Genomic DNA, 13,678 nt, shown 5'->3' on the forward strand with positions numbered 1-13,678 from the left:
TGAAACAGAGCCTTTTTATGCCCAGAGACATTGGTTTCCTCTGGACCTGCAGCGCTGCTTAAGAGTTATGTAACTTTCAGATCTATGTTCATTTTGGAGTCCGAGGAGTAGGAGGTCCAGAGAGAGGTTTTATATTGCGCTGAAGGTGCAAAGATTGCATTTTATTAGTCATGATTAAACTGGCACAGTCCCAGACATATGGCCTATTACTGCCGAGAACAGAGTTATCGGGAATATGAAAGCACAATACTCCCATTCCCTTCAGGATAGAGTATGAAGCTTATTGAAACAGGTGGGTGGAGAGGCTGATGGGCAGTAGGCATTGTCTTAAATTATAACAGCCAATTCTGTGTGCCTCAGATGGTTTCTGTGTAGGAATACAGCAAATGAATGTAGCTAAAGCTGGAAGATTTCAAAGGTACGAGCTCAGTATGTCATTTCTTTTAGATAAACTGCAGTAATGCATTTAAAAACTCAGTGCACTGTGGGACATTGTTCCCTGAAGCTAAATGATGTACAAGAGCCTTATCACAGAAGTTACAACTTTATTGTTTTCATACACCCATCCTCAGAATTGAAATACTACATAAAGATTGTGAAAAGGGGTTAGTTGGAATGTAACCTAACAGGGAGATTATGAGAGCAAATTACAGAGAGTAACAGAATTTAGTGTTTATTTTTGTCTCCATATTGGTAGTTGACAGAGTAATATGTAAATTTCTCCTGTGGAGCGACAGCAAAAATAAATAAAGAAATCTAACAAAAAGAATCAATCTCTCTTATGATATTTTCCTTGATAAATATTAATATTAATATTAAAATTAAAGCTGCAAGCAGCATTTATCGGGTTTCGAGTTTTAAGGCAGTCAAAAGCAGTCATGCATTCATGAACAGTTTAGGGGGTCACACCACAACAAACGCATGAAGGATCAAAGTCCAACACACACACGCACAGAAAAATTACAGGTATCAACTCATAGAAACTATGCATGATTACAGAAACATGCACATATACTACAAGACTGTTATTTTTCTGACTGTCAAATCATTTGGACAATTTGTTAATGAGTATCCGATTTTCATTGTTGTTGCATTTTAAATTGAAGCGAAGGTGCTTTCAAACTCAAGAAGTCTGAAGTTCCTGGGCCGAGACGTTTATTTTCAAAGCGTATCAGAGCCTTTAGATGTATGTCACGTGATACACAATTGTTTAAGCACTCCAAAAACGTTATTCCGCCCCCAGTGGCCAAATGAGTTCATATTTCTTACAGACCTTCAGGACCAGGACAGGAACAAGCCCAGCGAGTGTCATTTTGATCGGCCTCCGTTAACCCTGTCTAATGAGTGCTCAAATTTCATTGGCCGATGGCGGCCAGGTTTTTTGAGAAGAGCCAAAGTCCTTTTATACAGTCACGGTGCATGACACAAAGACACACCATACCAAATAATAAGTCAATCGGGCAAACTGTTGGGTAGTTATAGCCCTTTTCGTGTTCTTTGCTATTATAGCGCCAACTAGTGGCCAAACACCGAGTTATTTTTATTGTGACCCCGGACTGAGGGTCTACACATATGGTATAAGCCCCGTGAAGATAGCTCAAACCGTTCTCTTGATATAGCCATTTTAGTGAAATAGGCAACTATCGGTTCAGACGTTTTAGAGCCCCCTAGCGACCCTGAGTCGAAATTTCAACTTTTTTTCAACGAATATTTATATTCACACTCCACAGAATTCATCAGCGTTGGTTTGGTTCCGATCGGGCAAAAATCCAGGGAGTAGTTCATTTTTGTTTTTTTTGAAAAAATGCAAATTAGCGGCAAAATTTGCATACCGGAAATGAAATCGGAGATAGCCATTTTTCAAGTTTTGAGCCAATGATTACAATGATATAAAACACTTGGGTGTGCGTCAAACGGTTTAGGAGTTACGAATGCAAACGCGTTCAGCATCGCTGTAGCGCCCCCTATGGGCCGATTTGGCTGGGTCACTGTATCTGAGTAACCTGCACAGATACAACCAATTGACAAAGTCTCGAGTTTCTACGACTTACGGTTTGGGCTGGCCAACGCGTTTTATGGCGGAATAATAATAATAATAATAAATATAGCTGCAAGCAGCAATTATCGGGTTTCGAGAAGTTAAGGTAAGTAAACGTCGACCAGTCTCAGGGATGGCAAACTAACATGTCCACAATCGACAATACAACCCCAAACCCAGAAAAATGAGTCAAAGGGTCAGCATTGGCTCATACAGACCCAGGCATGCTGACACACACATGCACATATAGGACATACATTACATTTTCTCATATCAAGTCATTCGGACAATTCAGTAGCGAGACTCACGTTATCAGGATAAATTAGTCAAATCCATTTCAGAAATGGCCCTAACACACATCCTCAAAGAATGTTAGGCCTTTAGACCCAGAATTTTGACTTAGGTGATCAGTAACGGTCTATGCAGACTATGCATGCTTACAAAGACATGTATGAAAAGCCCATTTGAATGAATATTACACCTTTTGGACTTTTATGAAGGCATGCCTCTTCTGATGAGCATGCTTGTTTTGAGTCATAATATGTATAATACTACTTAATTGCAAGTCAGTTGGATTATTTATTAAGGAGTAGCAACCTTTAACGTACATTATTCACGTTAATATAAAAAAGGACCCTGTAATGGTCACACAACAAAAAAAACTCAACATGTTTTTAATCATTGTTGACCTAGAGAGTCCAGAAAAATTGTACTATGGTGGAAATTTTGAAATTGCTTGAAAATCAAAGAACTAGTTTGCAAAAGTACGATTTTAACATCATCAGCAATAACTCCTGAACCGTTTGATTGACATCAATAGATCAAGAGGCAAATTTGTTCAGAATGAGAAAAGCTATCATATGATATCAATAGTTTGTGTTTATGTCAAATGTCACGTGATACACAATTGTTCAAGTAATGAAATACGCGTCAATTTTGCCATTTCTACTGTTTTAGCGCCACCTAGTGTCCAAACGCCACCTTCTTTTGTATGTGACCTCAGAGTGATGGTCTACACATATGTTCCAAGCCCCATGATGATGTGTTAATCCGTTCTGGATTTATGGCCATTTTAATGTGATAGGCTCCGCCCAGTTCAGTTTTTGCCCCCCCCCCTACCGTGTATGAATATAATTTTCACATTTTTTTAAATGATTATTTACATTCACACTCCACAGAAGTCATCTGCATTGGTTTGGTTCCGATCGGTTGAAAAACCAAGGACTAGTTCGCGAAAGTAGATTTTTGACATCGTCAGCGATAACTCACGAATCGCTTGATCGACAGAAGCGTGTCCAGAGGCAAAGTTGTTCAGAATGAGAAGAGCTATCATATGATGTAAATAGTTTGAGTATGTGTCAAATTTCACGTGATACACAATTGTTTATGCACTCTAAAACCGTTACTTCGCCCCCTGGTGGCCGAATGAGTTCATATTTCTTACAGACCTTCTGGACCACGAGTCGAATAAGCCCAGCGAGTGTCGTTTCGATCGGCCCCCGTTAACCCTGTGTAATGAGTGCTCAAAATTCATTGGCCGATAGCGGCCATGTTTTTTGAGAAACGTCAAAGTCCTTTTATACAGTCACGGTGCATGACACAAAGACACACCATACCAAATAATAAGTCGATCGGGCAAACGGTTGCGTAGTTATAGCCCTTTTCGAGTTCTTTGCTATTATAGCGCCACCTAGTGGCCAAACGCCAACTCCTTTTTACTGTGATCCTGGACTGAGAGTCTACACATAGGGTCCAAGCCCCGTGAAGATATCTCAAACGGTTCACGAGTTATGGCCATTTCAGTGAAACAGGCTACTTCCGGTTCGGACGTTTTGATGCCCCCTAGCGGCCCTGAATCGAAATTTCAACTTCTTTTTATGATTATTCATATTCACACTCCACAGAATTCATCAGCGTTGGTTTGGTTCCGATCGGGCAAAAATCCAGGGACTAGTTCATTTTTTTTTTTTTTTGTAAAATGCAAATTAGCGGAAAAATTTGCATACCGGAAATGAAATCGGAGATAGCCATTTTTTAAGTTTGGAGCCAAGGATTCCAATGACACCAAAAACTTTGTTGTGCGACATCCGGTTTATGAGCAATGAGCACAAACGCATTGGCCATCGCTATTGCGCCCCCTATGGGCCGATTTGGCTGGGTCATTGTATCTGAGTAACCTGCACAGATACAACCAATTGACAAAGTCTCGAGTTTCTACGAGTTACACTTTGGGCTGGGCGATGTGTTTTAGCGCGGAAAAATAATAATAATAATAATAAAAATCCTTACAAATACAATAGGTTTTCAGCCCTTCGGGCTCGAAACCCTAATAAAAATCCTTACAAAAACAATAGGTTTTCAGCCCTTCGGGCTCGAAACCCTAAAAACTATGTAATATTAACAGTTTGTTTTCTTAATTTAGCTAGGTCACACCATAGGACGCATGCATGATCGTCAACTACCCATATTAATAAAAGAACTGTTACATTTATAATAAATTATAAAAATAACATTGCCAATTTATTATTAGTATACAGAGCGCATTTATTATCGTTATACATCATGTTTAAGGAATAATGTAGCATCTCTCATATTTGAGTAAACTAAAGAACTTCTTCAATTCGTGCAATAAAATAATTGCAAAAAAAGTTTCGAACTCATTTGTCACTTGTTTTTGACATTTCATTTGTTCATTTGTTGATGGTGGTCTTTTGTTACCGCGTCTCTAGAAATAAAAATGGCGAGAGGAACTTTTATTTGCTAGAGTGCTTTTTCAATGTGACAGTGTTTAATATTTTGGCAGCAGTAAGACAAATGGTGCAACCCAACAGCTCACACCTGTTCCAGCAGTCAGAGCTTTACACGATGATCTGGAGGACCCTGCTGCTAATCAGAACAATGTTCCTCAACGTCAAATTGCTAAAGCTTTGCAAATCTCACCATTTACAGTGGATAACATCATTAAAAGATTCAGAGAAACTGGAGAAATCTCTGTGCGTAAGGGACAAGGCCGGAGACCTTTATTTTGCGTTCCCGTGGTCTTCGGGCCCTCAGACGGCACTGCATCACTCATCGGCATAATTCTGTCAATGACATTACTAAACAGGCCCAGGAATACTTCCAGAAACTACTGTCGGTGAACGCAATCCCCCGTGCCATCTGCAGATGCCAACTAAAGCTCTATCATGCAAAAAGGAAGCCATATGTGAACACGGCCCAGAAGCGTTGTCGTGTCATTTGGGCCAAGGCTCGCTTCAAATGGACTGTTTCAAAGTGGAAAAGTGTTCTGTGGTCAGACGAGTCCAAATTTGACAGTCTTATTGGAATTCACGAACGCCCTGTCCCCAAGGCTAAAGAGGAGGGAGACCTTCCAGCGAGATATCAGCGTTCAGTTCATAAGCCAGCATCTCCGATGATATGGAGGGTGCATAAGTGCGTACGGTATGGGCAGGTGGCATGATTTGGAAGGCACTATGAATGCTGAAAGCTATATAAAGGTTTAAGACAATGTCTATTTCAGGGAAGGCCTTGTGTATTTCAGCAGGACAATGCAAAACCACATACTGCAGCTACTGCAACAGCATGGCTTCGTAGTGCTGAATTGGCCTGCCTATAGTCCGGTTGTTCACCAATAGACAACATTTGGGACCAAATTCCAACGAAAACTCCAGAAACTCATAACCTCGATGCCCAGACGTCTCTAAACAGTTTTGAAAAGAAGATGCTGCACCACGGTAAACACAGTCTGATTTACTTTATTTACTTCTGCCGATTTGCTGTTAGATTTGGCCGTATGGAGTAAAAATGGCCAGAAGAATCTTTATTTTGTCCTATCCAAGTTTCGTGCCAGTTTTCCAGCAGAAAACGATTTAAGATGAACCCCACGGGATGTCGGCTGAGACTTCCCTAAACACCCACTTCACTTTAACATCTAAAGTTTTTTTTTTTACATGGTTGCCTTTGGTTTGCTCATTAGTGCCTTGCAAGGAACATTTTATAGGCATATTTTATGTTTGTTTTAAACAACTTAACATTAAAACATTACAGTTTTGTCAAAGTCTGTGGCTTCAAAGTCTGTGGCTTTTTCAGGGCCATTCTTACTTGTCCTTTCCAGTGTCCTAGAGGTCTCCCTGCAGATAACTTGTTGCTGCACAACACAGTAAACACAGAAAGAAGCTGAAGAAACACAGAATATGAGGGAGGCAGAAAAGGATCAACACAATGTACAGGCTCATAATACTCCAGACAGAATAAAAACTTCAAACAGAGCCCCTGTGCTGCCACATGTATAGTTGGTTGAGGAAAGATTTGCAAATGAGCTACCTCAGGGGTTTATCTTACCAGTGGTACAGAGGTGAAAGATAAGAATCCGACAAATCATTGAATCGCGGACTGGCCCAGAGACGCTGTCGATAGCAGCGACTGTATTAATGAGGGCGGCTGAAGCTGCGTTCAGGAGTCTGTTAGCAGAACTGCAGCTGTTTCATTGTGTCACATCAATGGAGCAATTTGACCGGTTTCTTCCACTTCCCTGCAAGGCCTTCGCGACTAAACACTACACTGGGATCTTAATGTTATTTCAATCCAGAGATAAAAGATTCGAAACCAAGTCAGCTTCGACACAATTATGAAGCGGAATGATGCATCCACGGGACCGCCAACAGAATCCACAAGCCTGTGGACAAAATGATGCGTCACTCATCTCACAGGGCGTTGCGTTGGCAGGTCATGGGTTTAAACCCCATACTGAGAGAAATAAATATAAACCTTGACTTGCACTGTAAGTCTCTTTGGATAAAAGCATGAATAAATGTAAAATGATTACACAAAAGTGACAGTTAAATAAAGATCAAGTAAAATTAAGTCATCGTTCTTGTCAATTCAAACCTGCATGACTTACTTTCTTCTGCAAAACACAAAGGAAGATATGTTCAAGTCGCAACAGTTTCACAGAGTAAATCAGTATACAACAAATCTCACTGGACAAACGTGTGGAAAAGCCGAAACTGCATCCTTCAAAACTCAGTATTTTACAAGTGATGGTCACATATTGATCTGCTTCGTTTTCATCTACGGCCATTTCTCTGTCCATTATGCAAGTAGCTCTTGTTCTTTGTGGAGATGAGCGGCGGGCAGTTTCCGTGATTCTGATTACTTCAAAATGGACTTTTACTTAAAAGTTAAATATTTCGATACGTGATGTTTTTATGCAGACATAGAAGGAACTACTGTTTGTAGGTTGACTGCAGTGCACTCTTTGGTGCTTTACCCATTGATTCTTCGGTTTAATGGTTGGACATGTCAATTTCTGTTTCGACCAATGGCGTGAGTTGGGCTAACAGCTCCTGCAAATCAGCCAAATCTTGACCCTTGGGGTCAAACAAAGTCAGACGGTGCGTGCGTGCGTGAGAACGTTCATCTTCTGAACATGTCTATATGAAAATATATACAATATATACAATCTCCGGTGGTAAATTAAGCAATTTTAGGACACTTCTCCAACCACAACAATTTGACACTCGGGAATAAATCTCATGGCAGAAAATTAATCATCCACGTTCCAATTACCTGTCATTCCCAGATCCCTACAGGTCCTCAGCAGATAAACAAAGACCATTACGTGATGTTTTGTCTCTGTCTGTCACCTACCTTTAATATTCATTTAAGCTGTCAGATATGAAAGCGTCAATTACAATGTGTGCACTTCCCTACATGATAAATAAACAGCGTTCACACGCTGAGCTTTTTTCGACATACTGTGGGAAATGCTCAATGACGGGAGAATCCGTGAATGCATGTGTTCTGTGCATCCATGTATGCAGGGGATGCTTAGGTTGACAGATTCTGACCTTCGCACAGCAGAGTGGGCATATTCATTGCTTCCACATCTAAACCACACACACATACGCGCACACACTCCATGATCCCGAGTGTTCACAAAAGATAAGCATCCCGAGAGAAGATGCCCATCTGGTCGACTGGCTGACAGCATGACAGGAAAATCGTTTCCCTTGGATACTGTACCTGCCTTCTCCGTAACACAGACAAACCTAGTGCGATGTTTTTGGCTCTATTCAAGAACCTGAGCTGTATTCACACTTCACAACACATGAAACTGTCTCTGCAGTGACACAATGAAATGACAAGCAAATACATAAAATAAGTGACTAGAGACAACAGACCCTTAAAAGAGCAGATAAAGGAGTTAACCGGTAGACACTAGTGGAAAAGCATGGAAAAGTGGTGTTGGAGTTGGTTCCTGTATATGTTTACCATTGATTCAATTGCTAAAAATGATAAGGAGTTGGGGATGGCATAAAAATAACAAGTGCAATAATTGAACGATTTGTTGCACAAAATTGATGTGTCGTATATTATAGGTATTATCAACTTTTCAGCAAACACTAGAAGTTGGAGGCTTGTAAAACCTCCCTCTTTGCGCTTGATATTCATTTCTATTAAAGGAGTTTCCTGCAGCAGTAAACGTGTAACGTCAAACGTTTTTCATCTGACAAACAATGCTCCTAGGATGCGGATCTGTGATTAATATCTTCTTTTGTTGACTCCAATCACCAAGTACCAATAGTCAGCGAAAGAAATGCGCAGTCCCACAGTCTACGGCCGATAAACAGGCAAACAATGCAAGTATTTTAATAGGATCAATGGGGGGAAAGATCTGTTTGATTATAAGTATTCTTCCAAATATATGTCTTTGTGTTCATCAGAACGAAGACATTTATACAGATCGTGGAGTAGGTGAGTAAATGATTACAGAAATTACATTTTCGGGTAAAGTATTCCTTTAAGGTGAAAAGGACTGGAATATTTCATATTTCTCATCCCTCTCTTTCTTTATCTCTAGCACTCTCAGAGTCATCAGTAATGGGTGAGAAAATGAAAATGAAAATGAAGAGACGGCATCATTACACTGATTGTTGTTGCATCGAAGGTGATTGTTCCATGTGACGGTTTTTGCCACAGTAGAAATCAGCCTGGTTTTTACTCTTTCTCCTGATCGGTATATAGATGGTTTCATCTTAACAACATTAACAAACGATACTTCGCATGCACACTTTTGTGACTCCAACTTAACTACATTCACTAACAATAGAGTGCCTGTAGATTATTTCTAATAACAATCAAAAGAAACCAAGAAGAAGCATTACTTCGCTAAACTTGTCCCTCCAATATTTTGAATTAAGACTGTGATAGCAAGCTCAACCGCTAGATGTCAATGTACCATATGGTTTGTTTAAATGTGACTGAACTACAGAACCCATTCAACAAGTCGTTTATTTAAAACAATCATTACACAATAAAATAATAATAAAAATTAATATTAAACTAAGTTAAATATAAATAATTATATTATTAGACACTATCCAAACACAACCCGGAAGTTAACTGAGGGTCAGGTATGCGCGCATGTCCGATGAACCGTTATATATGGAGTGAACGCAGTGGTTTCAGTATCTATAAAACCTTTCTGCAACTATGAATGGCCTCAATCTGTTAAATGATGCTTTTGTTGTTGTACTGACTGTTGGTCATATTAATTGATTTTACCCCACAGCTCATTTCAGTGTCAATTTGACACAGCTGTTGGGGTCTAAATACATTTACTCTTCTCTCAACAAAAGTGTTTTCTTTATGAAGGATATAATGGGTTTCTCTTTTCTTTTTTAAAAAGCGCAAAGAAACACAACCTTTAAAGAAACATACGCATTCCACACATACAGACTAGCTAGCATTCCCCAATCCAGCTGTGTTTTATCTTCATCGTGTGATAAAAGCCCAATGTATCGCATACATTTTAATCAAAGTGCACATAGGGGAAAGTGTTGCTGCTTATTTTAATGTTTTGTTGTGCAGTATCTACTGTATGTGTGTACAATCTTAACAAAGCAACAGCATCAAACAGAAAATTGTTAGCTAGATTTGTAAAATTTCTGCCAATGTGACGCCACTGTGATACTAAGGTGTTTATGGCACATGCAGAGTGTTAATATACGGTTGCCAAGGTTAATTTATATGCGTTTGCTAGCTTCTGGGTGCAAGCCCGGAGGGTTGTCTTCAAGCCCAAATCAAAAATGACCAGCTAAAGTGTTTTTTGTCTTTACTCCTTTGGAATGATTTTAAGTGTATCATTTTAAGTAAATTGTAACTAATATTTTATGTATCATTTGGAGTGCAGTGTGAGACGAGTTGCGTGGTGATTTTAAATACCTATGATCAGTGTTTTTCAGACACAATAACAATATCAAAGGAATTTTTCACTTTCAACATACATTTTCATGATAATTTACTCACCCCTGTTAATTGTCATCCAGGATGTTTGTGTATTTTTATTTCTTGAATCGAAAAGAAATTCAAGTTTTGATGAAAATATTCCAGGATTATTCTCCATATAGTGGACTTCAATGGACCCCAAACGGTGAAGGTCAAATCGGTGCAGCTTCAAAGGGCTTTAAACGATACCAGACGATGAATAAGGGTCTTATCGAGCGAAACGGTTGGTCATTTTCAAAAAATAATAAAAATGCTTTATGCACACAAACGCTCGCCTTGCTCTTTTCTGCAAATCACGCTCACGACATCACGTAATTACGTGGAAAGTATCACGCTTGACCTTGGTAGGGCAGGGCGAACAAGTCCATCTCATCTTCTACTTCAAGTTCAAAATCGTCCGACATCGTTGTTTTATCTTTTAACTCCATTTTTTTGTTTGACTTAGTATTTGCCCGTTCAACTTGTTTACACTGACTCGGTCATTCCGCCTACGTCAAGTGTGACCTTTTTACGTCATTACGTGAAGTCGTGAGCGCGCTTTGCAGAACAGAGGCAAACCCCACAAACGTAATTACATTTCAATTGATCGAGTTTTAAGAGCCATTCCTGCTGACATGGAAATTTGTCATTTTGCGGTGTTTCTCTCCTAAATAAATCCGTCTATTGAACGACTCGGACGAGATAATGATTCAGTGATTCATTCATGAATCTTAAATGAATCAACTATTTTTAACGAGTTGGTTGAATGATTCACTGACACAAAAAATGCCGCCACCTATTGGCCGTTTTATTCACATTAAAAGTAAGCCTAACATTTGACTTTTTTGACATTTGTCATGTTATTGTCAAATGTCATGTTATTTCCGTTAAAACTATAAAATGTATAGTGTGCCGTACAATACAACATGTAGATCTGCGTATTAAGGAATTTTGGTCTCTTTTTTATTTTATTATGAACATGACACAGCATTTCAATACCACTTGGTATCGCGATATCGCATAAGGTATAGTGTCGTAAAATATGTTTATGGTACCGTGTCAACCCTAACTTGTAGCCCACATTGTGATATGCGATCGCATTTAATAGGATCCAGATTAAATATAAAATATTTAAAAAAACAATTTGATGTATATGAAACTTAATAGGCAGTCAGTGCAGCAATGGTAAATTTGGGCTGATCATATGTCTTACATCTAGTAAGCAGTAGCTGCTGTGTTTTGAACCCGCTGAAACGTATTCAGTAGCCCTGCAGGACACCCACCCAGCAATAAATCCATTCAGGGGGTCGTACACGCATGAATGAGCTTCAGGGTATGCGAGGCAGAAAGCGTTTGGCCCAATTTTGTTACATTACTCTGCTGCGTTACACACAATGGCTATATTACTATTTAAACTGCTTTCCAACATCACAACTATCTAGAGAAATGCGTGTATGCCATTCAGTTCCATAGTCAACACTTCTGTCTTGACTATTGAATTTAGCAGAATTAAGACCAAACATATATGCTGAATTCTGTGCAGACCCCTCATGGGAAAAGTGGTATGCAGGGATGTTGAATTCAGTTCTTGGTTTCTGTGAAAGTCACACCGTTCCATCAATGCCATCAGACGTATCTCGAGATATCAAGCATCGTTTTCGGACAAGAAAACAAGTCGGGGATTGGTATTTTACACCGTGCGATGTATGTGAGCGTGTGTGTTCGTGTGTGTCATTACTGGGCCTGATGAGGCTCTGCTCCCATCACGAGATGTGAAAAAATAAAGGTTGTCTAGGCCACCGAGTGACTGTAAACCAAAGAAAAGGGTAAAAATTCCCTCTAAAACTCCCATGGGTCGGCTGTGTGTCCAGATCTAACTCAGGCTGTTTCTATGAAACTGAGAGAGGAGAGGTCATTACTCACGGAAAGTAAGACGTATGACTTTTCTTGCAGCTGGTGTGGCTCACTACATTTTAATGCAGGTAACAAGTGACAGATTTCCATTGTAAAATATTAACAATACACCGCTAAATGTGATGAAAAAGACAACATAGGGTGTCTAGACTGCCTTTGATCAATCTGCCATGAAAAGAATGACATATTTTATATAAATGTACGGTAATCTGATCAATTTCATGCATTATGAGGCACTGTAAAAATGATGTTTTATAGTTTTTATGTTATTATGCCAATCACGGACCCTTCTTAATACATAAAGCACACTCGGTGTGGCAGGTTTACGGTTTAGGACCTTTGCTCCAGACTGACTCATAATAATCCCGTAAATTGAAGACGAACACACAACAATTGAACGGATTTATCTTTTTGCATGCTACTTGAAAATGTACCGCTCTATTCAATGGAAAGTCGTTCAGGGACAGCTTTTACGTCAGCTGGCTAAGGACGAGAAAAGAAGGAAAACATCATTCATCAGAACATCAGACATATCATGTAATGCTTTATATAAAATACATGTATATAATAGATCTTTTGTTTTGCTTTGAATGAACAATTCATGTTAATGTTAATAATTCTTTTTGTCCTCCGTGTGTTGAAAAGGAAGACATGGGCATGCAAAGGGTTCATCACATCTCCATGATTATCTTTAGTCTACTGTATTTATTTGAAATTGTATTTTTCACTAAGATACAAAAGACTTGGAGTTACATCTAAAAGATACCGTCTATAATCTCAGTCAATGATCAAATAAGCAAATTTATGACAATGTTTTGTGGAGAAGGAAAGATTTGCTTTTAAGCACACAAGAGAGTCTTTGTCACATTATAAAATTACACCGTAATAACACGAATCATCAGGTTTTGCACAAACTGATCTCTGAATGCATGTGGGTGTTTAAGCAAAAGTTAGAGAAATTGACAACGAAGAAGCTGTAAACATGAATGTATAGATTCATATCTGTATGTGCAAAACCGTTAATGATTCTAAATAATTATACATGTGCAAATTAGAAACCAATCATTTCGGTTGTCGTATCTTAAAATGTTTTTTTTTTACTGGAAAAGCAACCGCACTGTTTTAGCCATCAGAGGCCAATAATGTTCAATTGGATTACATTGTGATGCATTTTTATTGTTTAAAATACATCATTGGCAGGTTCTCAATTAAGAGGCTTTTAATAGCATTACAGAACAGAGGCCTTTTCAGCACAAGACTCAAATAGGTAAAGGGATGGAAACGAGGATGGACGTGTAATCCTTTAAACCTCTTATTCACTTAATTTCAACATCACAGATGATTAGGAGTGATATCAATCCAACCAGGTTTGTATAGTAGCTCGGCTTAAAAGAAATGGCTTGTAAGCACATTGATGACAGAACGCCTTTAAGGTGTTAGGAATCTTAAACGGTGGTC

This window comes from Barbatula barbatula, assembly GCF_947034865.1.
Source record: "Barbatula barbatula genome assembly, chromosome: 12".
In the NCBI taxonomy this organism is placed as follows: Eukaryota; Metazoa; Chordata; class Actinopteri; order Cypriniformes; family Nemacheilidae; genus Barbatula; species Barbatula barbatula.